The sequence below is a fragment of the Chiloscyllium punctatum genome, chromosome 16, assembly GCF_047496795.1.
Source record: "Chiloscyllium punctatum isolate Juve2018m chromosome 16, sChiPun1.3, whole genome shotgun sequence".
NCBI classification, from domain to species: Eukaryota; Metazoa; Chordata; class Chondrichthyes; order Orectolobiformes; family Hemiscylliidae; genus Chiloscyllium; species Chiloscyllium punctatum.
In genome coordinates, this window is record NC_092754.1 from 7237703 (window position 1) to 7254789 (window position 17087).

General features: G+C 43.7%; 1 protein-coding gene across 2 annotated transcripts in view; it reads right to left on the bottom strand.

Annotated features, from left to right (window-relative positions):
• spsb1 (splA/ryanodine receptor domain and SOCS box containing 1) overlaps positions 1–11308 on the bottom strand; it is a 95062-nt gene extending 83754 nt beyond the window's left edge. Inside the window, exon 1 of one of the 2 annotated variants that reach the window (XM_072586138.1) lies at positions 11119–11308. The gene's annotated coding sequence lies outside the window, so the exon portion shown is untranslated. Of the gene's footprint in view, positions 1–11105 lie in introns of both variants that reach the window. The other variant, XM_072586139.1, reaches the window with a different exon arrangement.
• Positions 11309–17087: the final 5779 nt, after the last annotated feature.

Sequence of the window (17087 nt, forward strand, 5' to 3'; positions counted from 1 at the left end):
AACACAGATTTCTGCTCAATGACTAGTCACATTACAGCCAGGATACATGGTCTCAGGAGGAAACAGGCTCAAATTAAACTCCTTTAGCTGCATTTAAACACAGAATACTCAAACACACACGTTAGCTCCTTCTGGAGGAGTTCTCTTGATGGGGTGGACCTTATCTTATGATGTCAGTTAACCCTTTCAGGTACCAGGCTTGAAAGAATTTACTTTACTGCATTACCCCAGTCTGGGCCTCACCCTCCTCCAGATCCCTAGGAACGCTGACAATATCTTTCCAATTGTTCACTCAACGTAATGGACCACATGCCAAAAGAGGTGGGGAGCAACAGTGAGGCAATTAATAAGTTATCCTAAACATTTCTGTAACAGTTCACAAACACTGCTATTCAATTAGTTCAGGCCAGGCTGTCCTCACCAGCTAAGGGGAGTAGAATTGAATCCTGTATTTTACAGGATCGACTATAGCACCTTTCAAAGAAACAGTACTGCTTCCTTTTACCAAAGGAAAGGCAAACATTAGTCTTTTATACAGGCCAGAATACATAAATCCATGGCATGGCTCACAAAATTTAACATACCATTTTAACAGCATCGACACATTTCAATCTCACACAGCACCATGTCCCATTCTGTTGGGAAGATGAACCTCTTGTACATTTTAACATAGTTATCAGGAACTACTAAAAACTGCTCCTTGCATTAGCACATTTCTGCAAGAATCAAAAATCATACCTTTGACCTGTCCCAAGTTGATGCCCAATTCAATGCCTTCCTTCCTCCAGTTAGCCTTAAACCATTAATACCAGCTTACATCGGCTTTCAACAGCTTTGGCCACCGAAATTATTTTTACTAATGTTTTGTAAAAATCACAGAAGGTCAGCGCCTTCAAAATAAAGTATCTGACTTATCCAATATCTCAACCTACACTAAAACAGCAACTGCTACGATAAACAATCAACCAAACCTTGCAAGACTGAAGACAGAAATGAACTGGTAAACAAACACAGGAGGAGAACAGCCAAAACATTTTAAAGATGTCATCCATGTGCTATAAACTATGCACCACCACATGCCAGATTCCCAGAAGGCCTGTGGTTAGGGAAGCTTCTGAAGACAATATTCTCACCACCCACTCGGCCAGCCAGCCAGTCTCTGATCAGTCTCAAGGCACCAAAATCAATGACTCGACAGCAGCATGACCACGTTGGCTTGAGCCCTGTTACTCCAGCTCTGTAACACTGCTTCTTTCCTGTTCCAGACTGTAAGCTATGATCAGACTTGCTACTTTTTGCACTCCACAAGAATTAGCTTCTGCCTTTTTATGTTCTGTTCACATGAAATGTTCTGGGAATGCTGATGGGGCTCAAATCTGCTACACACCCTAATACAAGAGAAAAACTTGGTCCCACAACGTGCATGAAACAACTTGTAGCCATTTATCATGCCGCTAGATTCACGGACAGAGATCAATGAAAAAAAGCATAGTCAGTGAACTTTTCAGACAAGCAGCCATTTGTATTGGGCACGATTTGGAGGGACAGCACTTTGCAAATGCACCCTCAAGAGGGAGCGGCTGGAGAAAACATTGAGGAATTTTATGGATAATCTCTGCTGGCACTTTTGCCATTGTAAAGCTTGCGAAAAAAAAAAAACTTTAAACCCTCTGACCCTTGCTGACAGTGGAATCAGATGACGACATTTCCATGATTTACATATCATCACAATAAATCCACATGTACAGCACAGTTCAATTTATATAGGATAGAGTCATCACAGAGTATGGGTGGGAACACAGAAGAACATCTGGTCCACTGAAATTTTTGCCAATGCAGAAAGTCCCAGGTAAGATCATTTTCATAAGCACAATCAATAAACCAGATCAAGATTAATACACAAGACAACTAACATTTATTCAATGCTGGAATGAAAAATACAGTTTTAATAATAATTCAGGAAAACTAAATGATTTTATAAAAGAATTCCCTTTTGGCAAAAGGAATATTTACTGCTGTACTCAAACAGCTAAGAAGATTTACATCAACTGCATGAGTAATACCATAAACCATTATACTGGAGCCCCGTGGAGTCAATTACATTCACATAATTGCCCAATAGCTTTACACAGTCAAGGAAGACAGACACCCTTGCAAAACTACACCCTAGTAATGTACTCTGCATCAGTATATTACTAGTTCTAAACAGAAACCACATTTCATGAGAAAGTGCTTTCCTCAGACCCTGCTTCACCAGTATGTGATCAAATATGATGCTAGTCATTTGCTGGCATCTAAACCACAGATGTCATGATGTATGCTTTTAGCTGAAGGGAACGAAACCAAAAATTCAATAGCTTGCTTGCACACAGAGACACCCCACTTGATCTGACCTTTAAGCTAGCATTGCCAGGCATTATAATGATGGCTGTCAAGTTGATCGTACAGACTTGTTACTCAGGTGTGGAATTGATACATCATTTCATTTACAATGGTTACGCAAGCAACCAGCTCACCCAGTCTTTGAGGTGTTTTTAAAATTATAAAAGCTACCAACTCCCAGCATAAAATTGCAAGTGCTAATTAGAATTCCAGCTGCTTTGTTAGCTCTGCTGCCTCACAGCACCAGGGATCTGGGTTCAATTCCTGCCTCGGGTGACTGTGCAAACTCGACACATTCTCCGTGTCTGTGCGGATTTCCTTCAGGTTCTCTGGTTTTCTCCCACAGTCCAAAGATGTGCAGGTTAGGACGGATTGGCCGTGCTCAATTGCCTACAGTTAGGTGTATTAGTCAGGGGTAAATATAAAAGAGGTAGAGGAATGGGTCTGGGTGGAAGGAGTGCATTTCTATACTGTATGGAATTTAAGCTAATCTCTTACCTTTACTCTAGTGTTCCTTAAGTTTTCAATATTCGTGCAGGTGAACAGAAGAAATCTGCAACACTAAGATTTTACCAACCATCCTGTTGAAGGGTCATTTTCAATGCTATTCCAGATGAGTTCTACTATTTAGCCTTTCCCACACAAAAAAAAGCAATTATTTCCCATCTTTGAACTTCATGTCTAAGTGATGTGTAAGAGGTTAAGCAGCTTAAACTTTCACAGATTGTGTACACATGGTTACTATGCTGTAGTTTAAAGAATACTGAAACGTCAGATGTGTGACAGACACAATGCTTGAACGTTGTTATTTTGTTTCCATAGTAATAAAGTTACTTGCCTCATCCAAATATTCAGGCATAACATTTTGGAGTCAAGCCTCGAGACAGCACAGATGTTCGAACGCACTGTGAAAAGACATTTGCCTTGCTTCCAACAGCAGCCCAATTCTCAGTGATAGCTCTCCATATGAACATGGTCACAGTACACTTGGAGATGCCCACTCAAAAAAATTCCTCATGCTCCCAAAAGACAGCAACTTGAAGCTGTAAGCACCAAAAGCAGGGAATTCACAGCTGCATCACTCCGATCTAACCAGCCACTGCCTCAACTGACCTGGTCACCTGCACGTTTAATTACCAAACATGCACCAGAATATATGATGTGATCCACAGGCTGGCTTTCATTTGAACCTGTTCTGTACAACTAGTTGGTGCCAAATAAAACGCAAAAGGTTTCCAGCAGCTTCAGTTTAAATATAACCTGCAGAAAAAAAAAATGCTGTAAGGCCAGAATGGCTTTTAAAAGCATATTGATGATTTGCAATAGTCATTTCTTCCAAACTCCCCCTCCAAAAATAAAAACAAACTTTCTCCAATTCATGTGACGTGGGTGTCATTTGGTGGTCCATCCCTTGCTGCCTTGGGCAGAGTGGATGATAGGGAGCAGCCTTATTGACCCACCACAGTCCATCTGATGTCAGCAGTCCTACAATGCTGTTAGAGACAGAGGAAGAGTTTCAGTATTCCCATCCAGCAACACTGAAAGAGAAAAAAAAAAGGACAGGAATATATTTCCAAGTCAGGATGGTAGGTGGTGATTAAGGGAACTCGCAGTTGGTGGTGGTGCCCCTTCACAATGTTTTCCACAGTGGCTGCACACAGTACATCAAATGCATTTCAGATAAAATGTAGTACTCAAATACATTTTCTCATTCAAAGTTGTTACAGTATAAAGTGGATCCAGAAATACTGAAAAAAGAAAAACAACTTTATACCTAAAAGAGGAAGGCTGATTTCTGGATTTTTTCCCCCATTCCTCCTCAGTTCCAAGCAGATGCCATATTTATTCAATTGAAAGTGACCTGCCATTTTGCATCCTGTTCCTCCCTTCCAGCAGACTGCTCCACATGCCTTCTCTACTCAGCACTATTCAAGAATCTTTGGTGTTTTGTTTTGTAATACAAGCAGTACAGCTACCAAGCATTGGCAGTGGACAGAGTGCCAAACAGCTACTTTGTCCCAGATGGTGTCAAGCTTCTGGAGCGTTGTTGGAGCTGCACCCATCCAGGCAAGTGGTAAGCATTCCATCACACCCTTGATGCGCGCCTTGAAAATGGTGGTCAGGCTTTGGAGAGTCAGGTGGCGTATTCCTAGCCAGAGTGCTCTTAAAGCTGTATTTATATGACGAGTCCAGTTGTATTTCAGGTCAATGGTAACCCCCAGGATGTTGACAGTGGGGGTGGAATTTCAGTGATGGTAACACCATTGAATGTCAAGAGGTAGTGGTTGGATTGCCTCTTACTGGAGATGGTCATAGCCTGACACGTGTCAGCTCAATCCTGGATATTGTTCCAAATGGAACAAGATCTGCACATGGACTGCTTCGGTATATGAAGATTTGAAAATTATGCTGAACATTGTGCAGCACCTTTTACTTTAGCATTTGGGGATATCCCCAAGGTCATACAGGCTGGATATATGGAACAGGCAAAGTTACAGCTGCATGTGCCAATACCAAAGAGGAGGATTGGGGTTACACTGAATATTAGTTAAATATGTACACATTCAACACCAATCAGTAACCAAGGAAATAAAAGCAAATTAGTCCAAGTCAGATATACAGCACAGAAACAGACCCTTCAGTCAAACTCCTCCATGCCAACTAGATATCCCAACCTAATCTCATCCTATTTGCCAGGATTTGGCCCATAAACCCTTTCTAGTCATATATACACATCCAGATGCCTTTAAACTGTTGCAATTGTACCATCCTCCACTACTTCCTCTGGCAGCTCATTCCATACATGCACAACCTTGTGTGGAAGAGTTGCCCCTTTTATATCTGTCTTTCCCCTCTCACCCTAAACCTATGCCCTCTAGATCTGGACTCCCCCAGCCCAGGGAATAGACTTAGCTATTCATCCTATCCATGACCTTCATGATTAGAGAGGTTTATAAGGTCACCCCTCATTTTCTAACACTCCAGGGAAAACAGCCCCAGCCTATTTAGCCTCTCCCTATAGCTCAAACCCTCCAACCCTGACAAAGGGAGCAAATCAAATAGTCAAGGCAGACAGGACCAAAGCAGAGAATGAGGTAGGACTGAAATTAAACTGCATTTACCTCAATGCAAGAGGCCTAACAGGGAAGGAAGATTAACTCAGGGCATGCTTAGGAACATGGGACTGGGATATCATAGCAATTATGGAAACATGGCTCAGGGATGGATAGGACTGGCAGCTTAATATTTCAGGATACAAATACTGTAGGAAGGATAGAAAGAGGGGCGAGAGGAGGGGGAAAGTGGTATTTTATAAAGAATAACATTACTGCTGTACTGAGGGAAGATATTCCTGGCAATACATCCAGGGAAGCTATTTGGGTGAAACTGAGAAATAAGAAAGGGACAACCATCTTACTGGATTATATTATAGATCCTTAATAGTCAGCAGGAAATGGGAGATGGGGATTTCAGTTATCCGGAAGAATAATACAGTTTTTATGGTGGGGGATTTTAACTTTCCAAAACAGACTGGGGCTGCCATTGTTTTAAAGGGTTTAGATGGAGAGGAATTTGTTAAGTGTATACAAGAACATTCGATTCCGCATGTGGATGTACCTACTAGAGAAGGTGCAAACCATGACCTACTCTTGGAAATAAGGCAGGGCAGGTGACTGAGGTGTCAGTGGGGGAGCACTTTGGGGCCAGCGACCATAATTCTGTTAGATTTAAAATACTGATGGAAAAGGATAGACCAGATCGAAAAGTTGAAGTTCTAAACTGGAGGAAAGCTAATTTTAATGGTATTAGGAAAGAACTTTCAAAAGCTGATTAGGGCCAAATGTTTGCAGATAAAGGGAGAGCTGGAAAATGGGAAGCCTTCACAAAGGAGATAACAGGAGCCCAGAGAAAGTATATTCCTGTTCAGGTGAAAGGAAAGGCTGGAAGATGTCGGGAATGCTGGATGACTAGAGAAATTGAGGGTTTAGTTAAGAAAAAGAAGGAAGCATATGTCAGGTATAGACAGGATAGATCGAGTGAATCCTGAGAAAAAGTATAAGGCAGTAGGGGTATACTTAAGAGGGAAATCAGGAGAGCACAAAAGGGGACGTGAGATAGCTTTGGCAAATAGAGTTAAGGGTTTTTACACACAAATTAAGGACAAAAGAACAACTAGGGAAGGAATAGGGCCCCTCAAAGATCAGAAAGTCAGCCTGTGTGGAGCCACAAGAGATGAGTATTTTGCATCCACGCTTACTGAGGAGAAGACATGGAAGACAGAATGTGGAGAAATAGTGTCAGAGTTGTAGAAATCCTAGAGATGTACAGCACAGAAACAGAGCCTTTGATCCAATGCATCAATGCAGACCAGATATCCCAACCCAATCTAGTCCCTCCTGCCAGCATCTGGCCCATATCCCTCCAAACACTTCCTATTCATATACCCATTCAGATGCCTTTTAAATGTTGCTATTTTACTAACCTCCACCATTTTCTCTGGCAGCTCAGTCCATACATGTACCACCCTCTGAAAAAAGTGCCCTTTAGATCTCTTATCTTTCCCCTCTCACCCTAAACCTATGTTCTCTAGTTCTGGACTCCTCCATCCCAGGGAAAAGACTTTGTCTATTTATCCTATCTACGCCCCTCATGATTTTATAAACCTCTACAAGTTGCTGACATCTTGAAAAATGCCCACATTACAGGGGAGGTGGTGCTAGATGTCTTGAAATGCATAAAGATGGATAAACCCCCAGGACCTGATCAGGTGTACCCTGAACTCTGTGGGAAACTAGGGGTGAGATTGCTGGAACCCCTGAGATATCTGTATCATTGATAGTCACAGGTGAGGTGTCGGAAGACTGAAGGTTGGCTAAAGTAGTATCACTATGTAAGAAATAAAAAGAGGTAAGGAAGAGCCAGGCAACTACAGACCAGTGAGCCTGACATTGGTGGTGGGCAAATTGTTAGAGGGAATCCTGAGAGACAGGATTTACATGTATTTTGAAAGGAAAGGACTGATTAGGCTTTGTGCGTAGGAATGATCATAACTCATTTAAGTTATCATTTATCCAAACACCAATACTGCGCACGAGCATTAAGGTCACATTCCCAACAATAGCATCCACTCATTTTTTATTCACTAATCCAATGCAGCAGACTGCATTTCCAGACACACAATTACTCACTTCAGGGCAAGTGCCAAACTCCATATTTGACAAGGAAAAAGTGTTTGTCTATATTTCAAATAATTCCAACAAAATACATTAGAATAATATCAATCAGCTCAGTGCATTGTTTACATGTGGCCCAACAGAAACTGCTACACATTAAAATAGGGCCAACTGTAATTGTCTGATATATTACACAGAATGGCTTCCCAGAGTTGGATTGGCATCCCAAAGCAACTTAACAGCTCAAATTTGAGACATGTCAGTCAAGGAACTCCCGGAGTTATAACAGTATGCTTCCTCTAACATGACCCCCACTGCCTACTGAGAGGGATCACTATTTTTAAAACCCGAGATGGCATAACACAAAAAAGAACTCAGGAAGCAGTATGTTAGAGGTTGAAGAGCCACAATTTAAAGATGTGGCATTAATTTTAAAAAGCATCAGTTCCCAGACTTTGAACTTAAGCATGATAACCCACAAGTTTTATGGATCAGTGTAATATCCCTTGGTAAACCTCCCCCCCCAACCGAGATGCAATGTATGTAGATCATGCAAATCTTCATTTCTGCACATGATTTGTACCTTCTGCCAGAACTAAAAGATGAAGCAATAACTGGAGTGGTGATTTCTGCCATGGATTATTGTTATTTACCCAGTTTGTGATACTAAAACAGGTTAAGAGATCCAGTGCTGCAAGGAAGCAAGGAATCCTGAACATCTGCAAAAGGGACAAGTCTAATGTTTACGGTTTCCTCCAAATCCCCTGTCTGTTTCACTGCGCGACAAATCGGCACATCCTCTTCAAACCAAACTGTTCCAGCCGCCAAGTAACTTTCAGATATAGAAAAGAAAGCCTATTTCAGGCAGATGTTTCCTACTGGTGTCCAACTTTGAAGCCAATTTTGCGATTCACTGTCAAAAGAAAAGAAGTGACTGTGCCTGGTTTCAGCTAGCACAGTCTTCAATTTCCAAAGCAGTTTGGCCCCAAAGAACTAATGTCACTAAATAATAGACAATTCTCATCTTAAAAGACACAAGGACAAAAAGCCAACGATTCGCTCACAGAAAGGAATCCAAATGCTGTACATAAATGAGGATTTGCATGACGTACATACATCATATCTAGTGAGTTTAGACAGTGGGAAGGCAGAGGTTTAGTGGTTACGTCACTGGAATAGTAATTCAGAACATCAGGCCAATGTTCTGGGGACAACAGCTTGAATCCTGCCATAAACGGACAGTGAAATTCAAAAATCAATACCTGCCATTAGGTAAGCTCTCTGCTCCAAACAGGTAACCGCTGTTAGTTGTAGCAAAACCCCATGTGGAAAACTATCATCCTTTATGAAGAAATCTGCCATCTTAGCTGCTCTGGTCTACATAAACCTTGAGAGCTACAGCAATGTGGTTGGCTCTTAACCACCTGCTGGGCAATTGATAGCCAGCAACCCTACATCCTATGAACAAAATCAAGGTCTTTTAAAAAAAGAAGTCATGCACAGATTAGAACTAAAGAACTCTGAATCCTCCATATTTAAAAACTGAAGGAAGGTGTCAATATTCCTTGGTGTTGGAGGTTCACTTATACACAAGTTTCATACCCTGTAATGCTTTTTTCCCCCACCTCCAAACCAAGCTGACCAGTGCAGTAGCAGACAAGGGCACAGCAGCTGGAGTTTCAACATCAATTTGGAACTGAACAGCTACATTTGGGGATGGTGACCATGAAACTATAATGGATCATCTTAAAAAGGCAGTTGGTATTTCAGGGAAGGAAATCTGCCAGCCTTAGCTGACAGATGTGAGCCCCAACCCAAGGTAAGGCTGTAAACTCAGCTGCCCTCAAGTGAATTGGGAAACCACTCAGTTAGTGTTTGTTGCCCATCCCTTAACCTATCAGTAGCACCCACATCCCATGAACAAAAAAAAAGTGAATTATTTCTGATAACTCAGAAGCTGGTGCCTGCAAATGACCATACTGCATGAAAAAAAATCCCAACAGCCTAAAATCAGAAACTTCCTGTAGGAACTTTGAGCTTCCAAGGAATGCATCATGTAAAAAAAAAGTGTAACATTCCTGCTGGTTAACACAGCAGTTTAAGAATTGCTGCAATTCTGGCATTATCATAAACTACATCATACTGCAGCTGTAACAATGAAGATTTACCACCCAATTAAGCTAATACCAGCACTGGGGATTCTCAATCTTGTGAAACATACTATTTATAAAAAAAAAGATTGTGAAGTACTAGAACAAATGCAACAAGTTGTGTTTCAATGTAACAAATTATTCCCTCTTGTGCATGTCGTGCAAGTTGCTTAGCAATGTTATAAACTAAGCGAGCCAGTGCCAAGGATTCAAGCATGACAAATCTGCTGTTAATAAAAAGTACAATAGATCTGTAATGTCAATGCCAGCATCGCATGCATTCATTCACCCAAGAGCTAATCCAACACAACGTTAGCAAGCAGCATTTTTACCACAACCAGCCATCCTAAAATATGCCTGAAAGCAACAACATAATTCACTCATCCTCAACACATTTGACTCCTGCAGAGTTAAGCAATCTAAAAAATTCACACAGAACATGTACTTGAGCCAAATCAAGTGTTTAGATAGCGCAGACTGAAATATTTTTGCATCCCTGAACATTCATCAACAGAGTAAGAACTATCAACTCTTAAAGGCCTTCCCACATTCTTTTCGCTCTCCCCATGGTCCTCGGCAGTTGTACTATTTTTAGAAGCACTTAAGGAGATCCAAGCTCTGGAATATTTGCCAAAAATACAGATCAACTGCATAGCAAAAGAAAAAAAATAAAATACACACGCCTCAGATGCAGCAGGGAGATAGATTTACATGTTTAGAAGATAAAACAGCTGCAAAAACAATACAACTGCAGCAAAGGACGATTTCAGCGGAGAGATGTGACTCAAATGGGGCAAGAGTTGGGGAGGTACCGAATTTGAAGGAGTTAGATGGCTAGGCAAGACCTGACGGGAGTCTCACAGCCAAACGGGCACCAGAAGCCATCGCAAAACAAGAGAGAGACAGTTTCGAAAGAAAAAGTGCTTCCCCACTGGGCGGGCAGGCGGTTGCCAGGTGACTAAAATAAACCACCACAGAACTCTCTCACACAGACATACACAACAAAAACAAAACAAGCCTCGATGCATTTGCTCAGCTCCCCCCCCCATAAAAAGCAAGAGGACAACCCAGCTCCGATATTCCGGGTCACAAGTTCAGCTATCTTTACACTGAAGTTGGCTCGCATTCATAGTCAAACATTTAAACATAAAAGAAACTGAATACAAGTCTAATGGAAGACTACGAAAAAAAAACTGAGGGAACTGAACGCCTCCACAGTTGAAAATCTATTACAGAGAAAAAAAATAAGCTCGCCACCATCAAAAGAATATTTTCAAACAGCATTTTCAAGAGAATTATTATTGCTCCTGAGAAGGGAGAGCTCGGGAGCTGAACATTTTGTATCCACTGACGCCGCGACTGAAAGGTTACAATGTTGCAGCCTGAAGAGATACATTACCAGAAATGGTTACCTCGGCAGATGTGCAACTTCCTCAACTTCTTCCCCGGTTTATTCTTCAAAGTATCCCTTTCGGTAGCAAAGCCCCGATGGTAACTAACAGTTATGGCGGTAAACTATCACCCTCTCGCTCTCTCTCTCTTTCCCTCAGTCCCTCTCTCTCCAGCTTTTATCCGCCTTCATCTAACTCCGCCAGGCAGCGCCTCCCAGCCAGAGTACCCCTACCGTACCACCCCGAGTACAACACCCCCCTCAATCCCTACCGTAATACATCTAACTCCGCCAGGCAGCGCCTCCCAGCCAGAGTACCCCTACCGTACCACCCCGAGTACAACACCCCCCTCAATCCCTACCGTAATACATCTAACTCCGCCAGGCAGCGCCTCCCAGCCAGAGTACCCCTACCGTACCACCCCGAGTACAACACCCCCCTCAATCCCTACCGTAATACATCTAACTCCGCCAGGCAGCGCCTCCCAGCCAGAGTACCCCTACCGTACCACCCCGAGTACAACACCCCCCTCAATCCCTACCGTAATACATCTAACTCCGCCAGGCAGCGCCTCCCAGCCAGAGTACCCCTACCGTACCACCCCGAGTACAACACCCCCCTCAATCCCTACCGTAATACATCTAACTCCGCCAGGCAGCGCCTCCCAGCCAGAGTACCCCTACCGTACCACCCCGAGTACAACACCCCCCTCAATCCCTACCGTAATACATCTAACTCCGCCAGGCAGCGCCTCCCAGCCAGAGTACCCCTACCGTACCACCCCGAGTACAACACCCCCCTCAATCCCTACCGTAATACATCTAACTCCGCCAGGCAGCGCCTCCCAGCCAGAGTACCCCTACCGTACCACCCCGAGTACAACACCCCCCTCAATCCCTACCGTAATACATCTAACTCCGCCAGGCAGCGCCTCCCAGCCAGAGTACCCCTACCGTACCACCCCGAGTACAACACCCCCCTCAATCCCTACCGTAATACATCTAACTCCGCCAGGCAGCGCCTCCCAGCCAGAGTACCCCTACCGTACCACCCCGAGTACAACACCCCCCTCAATCCCTACCGTAATACATCTAACTCCGCCAGGCAGCGCCTCCCAGCCAGAGTACCCCTACCGTACCACCCCGAGTACAACACCCCCCTCAATCCCTACCGTAATACATCTAACTCCGCCAGGCAGCGCCTCCCAGCCAGAGTACCCCTACCGTACCACCCCGAGTACAACACCCCCCTCAATCCCTACCGTAATACATCTAACTCCGCCAGGCAGCGCCTCCCAGCCAGAGTACCCCTACCGTACCACCCCGAGTACAACACCCCCCTCAATCCCTACCGTAATACATCTAACTCCGCCAGGCAGCGCCTCCCAGCCAGAGTACCCCTACCGTACCACCCGAGTACAACACCCCCCTCAATCCCTACCGTAATACATCTAACTCCGCCAGGCAGCGCCTCCCAGCCAGAGTACCCCTACCGTACCACCCCGAGTACAACACCCCCCTCAATCCCTACCGTAATACATCTAACTCCACCAGGCAGCACCTCCCAGTTAGAGTACCCCTACCGTACTACCCCGAATACAAGACCCCCTTCAATCCTTACCATAATACATCTAACCCCACCAGGCAGCGCCTCCCAGCCAGAGTACTCCTATTGTCTTGCCCCAAGTACAATACCCCCCTCAATCCCTACTATAATACATCTAACGCTGCCAGGCAGCGCCTCTCAACTAGAGTACCCTACCATACCACTCTGAGTACAACACCCCCCTCAATCCCCACCGTAATACTTCTAACTCTGTTAGACAGTTGATGAACACTGAGAATAACACTCAATCAAACTCTATATAATACACCACATAAAACACGCAATTCAAATCCTTCTAAAGAGAAATACCCCATCAATGCCTACAGTAATTCACAGGGCATAACATCCACAGGCCACAATGTAATACACACCCCACAATCCACATTACAGTATACCAAACCTAACACCCAACTAAATTCCTTCCATAATACACTGAGCAGTACACCCTCCACAATTCATATTGTAACAGACTAAGAATAATTCCCACCACAGTCTATATTGCAATGTACTGAGCTGGCACCAACTCCATCTCTACTTTAATATCACAAACACATCCCCAATCCCTACCATACTGTACTGAGCACAGCACTCCACACAATCCATACTGTATTATACCCAGCACAACACCCCCTTGATTTCTACCGTAACATACTGAGCACAATATCTTTCCTCAATCCTTAATAATATTCCAAGAACCAGTTCCTACTGTGAAGCACTGAGAATAACACATTCTTAAAATTCTTCCGTAATACAATGTGAATAACCCTCTTTAATCCATAGTGCAACACACCAAGCAGAACAGCCCACTCATCCTGACTGTAATGTGAGTTGGTGGGAAGTGAGATGGGTGCTGCAGGCCACAGGGATCAGGAAATGGAATGGCAAGAGAGAGAGAGGAACAGAAGTTATAGGGATAGTGGTTGGAAGAGAAAGAGGGGAGGCAGCAAGGTAAGGAGGAAGGATGGCTGAAAGGGGGAGGTACAAGACTGCAAAATTGAAGAGGAGGGGCTCATGCCCGAAATGTCGATTCTCCTGCTCCTTGGATGCTGCCTGACCGGCTGTGCTTTTCCAGCAACACATTTTCAGCTGCAAAATTGAAGGAACAGTTTTAAACCTGTCAACAAAGGAATGTTTGGCTAACGAGGAGCCAAGAAAACCTGAAATCACTAAGGTATGGAATTCCTTACAAATGAATATGGAATCTCTGACCTCAGCATACAAACCTGCAGGGGTTTCTATGTGAGGGAATATGTAACAGATTCTATTTTGTGAAGAATACCATATAAAATGTGACATTTAAATCTGGAGATCATCCTCTAAGATGCATTGAAAAAGATAATAATGGCCTGGTTAAAATCATTCAGCTATGTGTTCTTGTGATGGAAATGTAGGCCCAGTCTATGGAAGGTGTTTCTAGGGTAATAGATTTATGTGTGTAGAAGCCTGTCAGTTTTTTTTGAAAAAAAGAAACATGAAACATGGTTTTAATCTGACTGTGGCCATCATTAGGATCCAATTAGTATAAAGTTGATCTCAGTTCTTTTTTATTCATTCACGGGATGTGGGCATTACTGGCTACACCAGCATTTATGACCCATTTCCATTTTCCCAGAGGCAAGAGTCATCCACATTGCTGTCAGCCAGGAGTCACGTGTAGGCCAGACAAGGTAAGGACAGTAGTTACCTTGCCTAAGGGACAACTGACAATGGTTCCATGATCATCATTAAAATTTTAATTCCAGCCTTTTATTGATTTCAAATTTCCCCAACTGCCATAACAGATTCAAACCTGGGTCCCCAGAACATAACCCGGGTCTCTGGATTAATAATCTGGTCACAAGCCATTGCTACAATGATCATAAAACGCCATTTAGTGCACCAATGTCCTATAGGGGAAGGTAATCTGCCATCCTTATCTGCTCTGGCCGTTGTGAGACTGAAGACCCACAGAGAAATGAAGGTTCCTGAAGAAGGGCTTATGCCCGAAACTCCTGCTCCTTGGATGCTGTCTGACCTGCTGCGCTTCTCCAGCAACACATTTTCAGCTCGATTCTTAGCCCATCCCAAGGACAAGTGATGGCCAGCAGATGCTGGCTGTGGGAGCAACGTGAAAGATGAAAAGGAGGAAGTGGATCATTTTCAGGCCAGCTCGTGGAGAATTTGATGAACTTGAAAGCAGGAGGTTCTTGATCATTAAACAGTTTGACACAGGGTTGTCAGAATCCCAACACTGACATACAAATGAAAGTCAATGTTGTTATTCACTGCTTGAGTCTGAGGGCAGACCAGCATTGAGGAAAGGGATTCCTCTCTCTGTGTTACAATGGCCACCATTTTTAAGAAAGCTGGGGAACGAGTTAGAACAATAGAATCCCTACAGTGTGGAAACAGGCCATTTGGTCCAACAAGTTCACACCGATCCCCCAAACAGTATCCCACCCAGACCCATTCCCCTATCCTATTACTCTACATTTACCCCCGACTAATGCACCTAACACATCTCTGTGACAGTATGGGTAACTTAGCATGGCCAATTCAACCAAACTGCACATCTTTGGATTGTGGGAGGAAACCCATGTAGACACAGGGAGAATGTGCAAACTCCACACAGACAGTTGTCTGAGTGCAAACTCCACACAGACAGTTGTCTGAGGCTGGAATCGAACCTGGGTCCCTGGTGCTATGAGGCAGCAGTGCTAACCACTGAGGCACCATACTGCCCCGAATGAAGGTGCTCAGCATGGCAAACATGGACTAAGCACAACAGAACAGTAAATAAAAGTCTCCAATAATCAGGCAGATAAAATACTCCTTAGGTGCTTTAACCACAGCAGAATGGTGTCCAGATTCTTGTTCTTTAAACGGGTCGTAATTTCACACCAAACGCCCGCGTTATTCTGTTCTGGGCATCTGATTAGTATTACAATAAACACAGGGTCCTGCTTGGAATGTGACACTCCATCCACCTGTGCTACAACCTGCCTATCAACCTCACTAAGGGCTAGCCAGCCCAGGCAAGGACAGCATTCACTAGCGAGCAAACTCCTACCAGTAACTGAGAAAGCATCGTTGACCTGAACAACAAACTATTTCTCTCCGGGGATGTTGCCTGACCTGCTGAGCTTTTCTGGCATGTTCCAATCAGTCACTGTTCAATTCTAAACATTGTTCATTTAGATGAAACAAACAATGATTAACATTTAATACACAGTCAGATTAGATTAGATCACTTACAGTGTGGAAACAGGCCTTTCGGCCCAATAAGTCCACACCAACCCTCCGAAGAGCAACCCACCCAGACCCATTCACCTACACCTAACACTATGGGTAACTTAGCATGGCCAATTCACTTAACCTGCACACTTTTGGACTGTGGGAGGAAACCGGAGCACCCGGAGGAAACCCACGCAGCCACGGGGAGAATGTGCAAACTCCACACAGGCAGTTGCCTGAGGCGGGAATTGAACCCAGGTCTGTGAGGCAGCAGTGCTAACCACTGTGCCACCATGCCGTCAGCTTCAGACTTGTCCTTACTTCTTTCTTCAAAACAATTAAATATTAAAACCATTGCCCAGATATTTCTATTTTTCCTTCATTGGATTGCACAAACCTTGTTACATCTTGCAAGAACATCAACTCCTCAATTTTCTTCTTATTTTTCCTCTGATACAGTAAATTCCAGACTCAGTAATAATATACCCAGTTTTGTGCTGAGGTACCTTCATAGCTAGGTGCCATGTGTGGTGACATTGTACATTTTTCACTGTACTCCTGTAATTCTGTACTTGAATAAAGGTGACAATAAAGCTTAAATCAAAATCAAATCAGAACTGATTTGGGTTTGAACTAGATTAGAGTCATAGAAGTATATAGTGTGGAAACAGGCCTTTCAGCCCAATGCCTCCATGCCAACCAAGTTTTCTGAACTGATCTAGGAGAAAGTGAGAACTGCAGATGTTGGACAGTCAGAGTTGAAAAGTGTGGCACTTGAAAAGCACAGCAGGTCAGACAGCATCTGAGGAGAGGAGAGTCAACTTTTTGGGCATAAGCCTTTCATTAGGAATTATCTAGACCCATTTGCCAGCATTTGGCCCATATCTCTTTTAACCTTCCTATCCATATACCCATCTAGATGCCTTTTAAATGTTGTAATTGTACCAGCCTCCACCACCTCCTCTGGTAGCTCATTCCATACACATACACCACCAGCTGTGTGAAAAAGTTACCCCCAGGTCATTTTTAAATCTTTCCCCTCTCACCCTAAACCTCTAGTTATGGGCTTCCCCACCCCAGGGAAAAGACTTTGGCTACTCACCCATCCATGTCCCTCACGATTTTATAAACCTCTGTACGGTCACCATTCAGCTTTTAACGCTCCTGCAAAA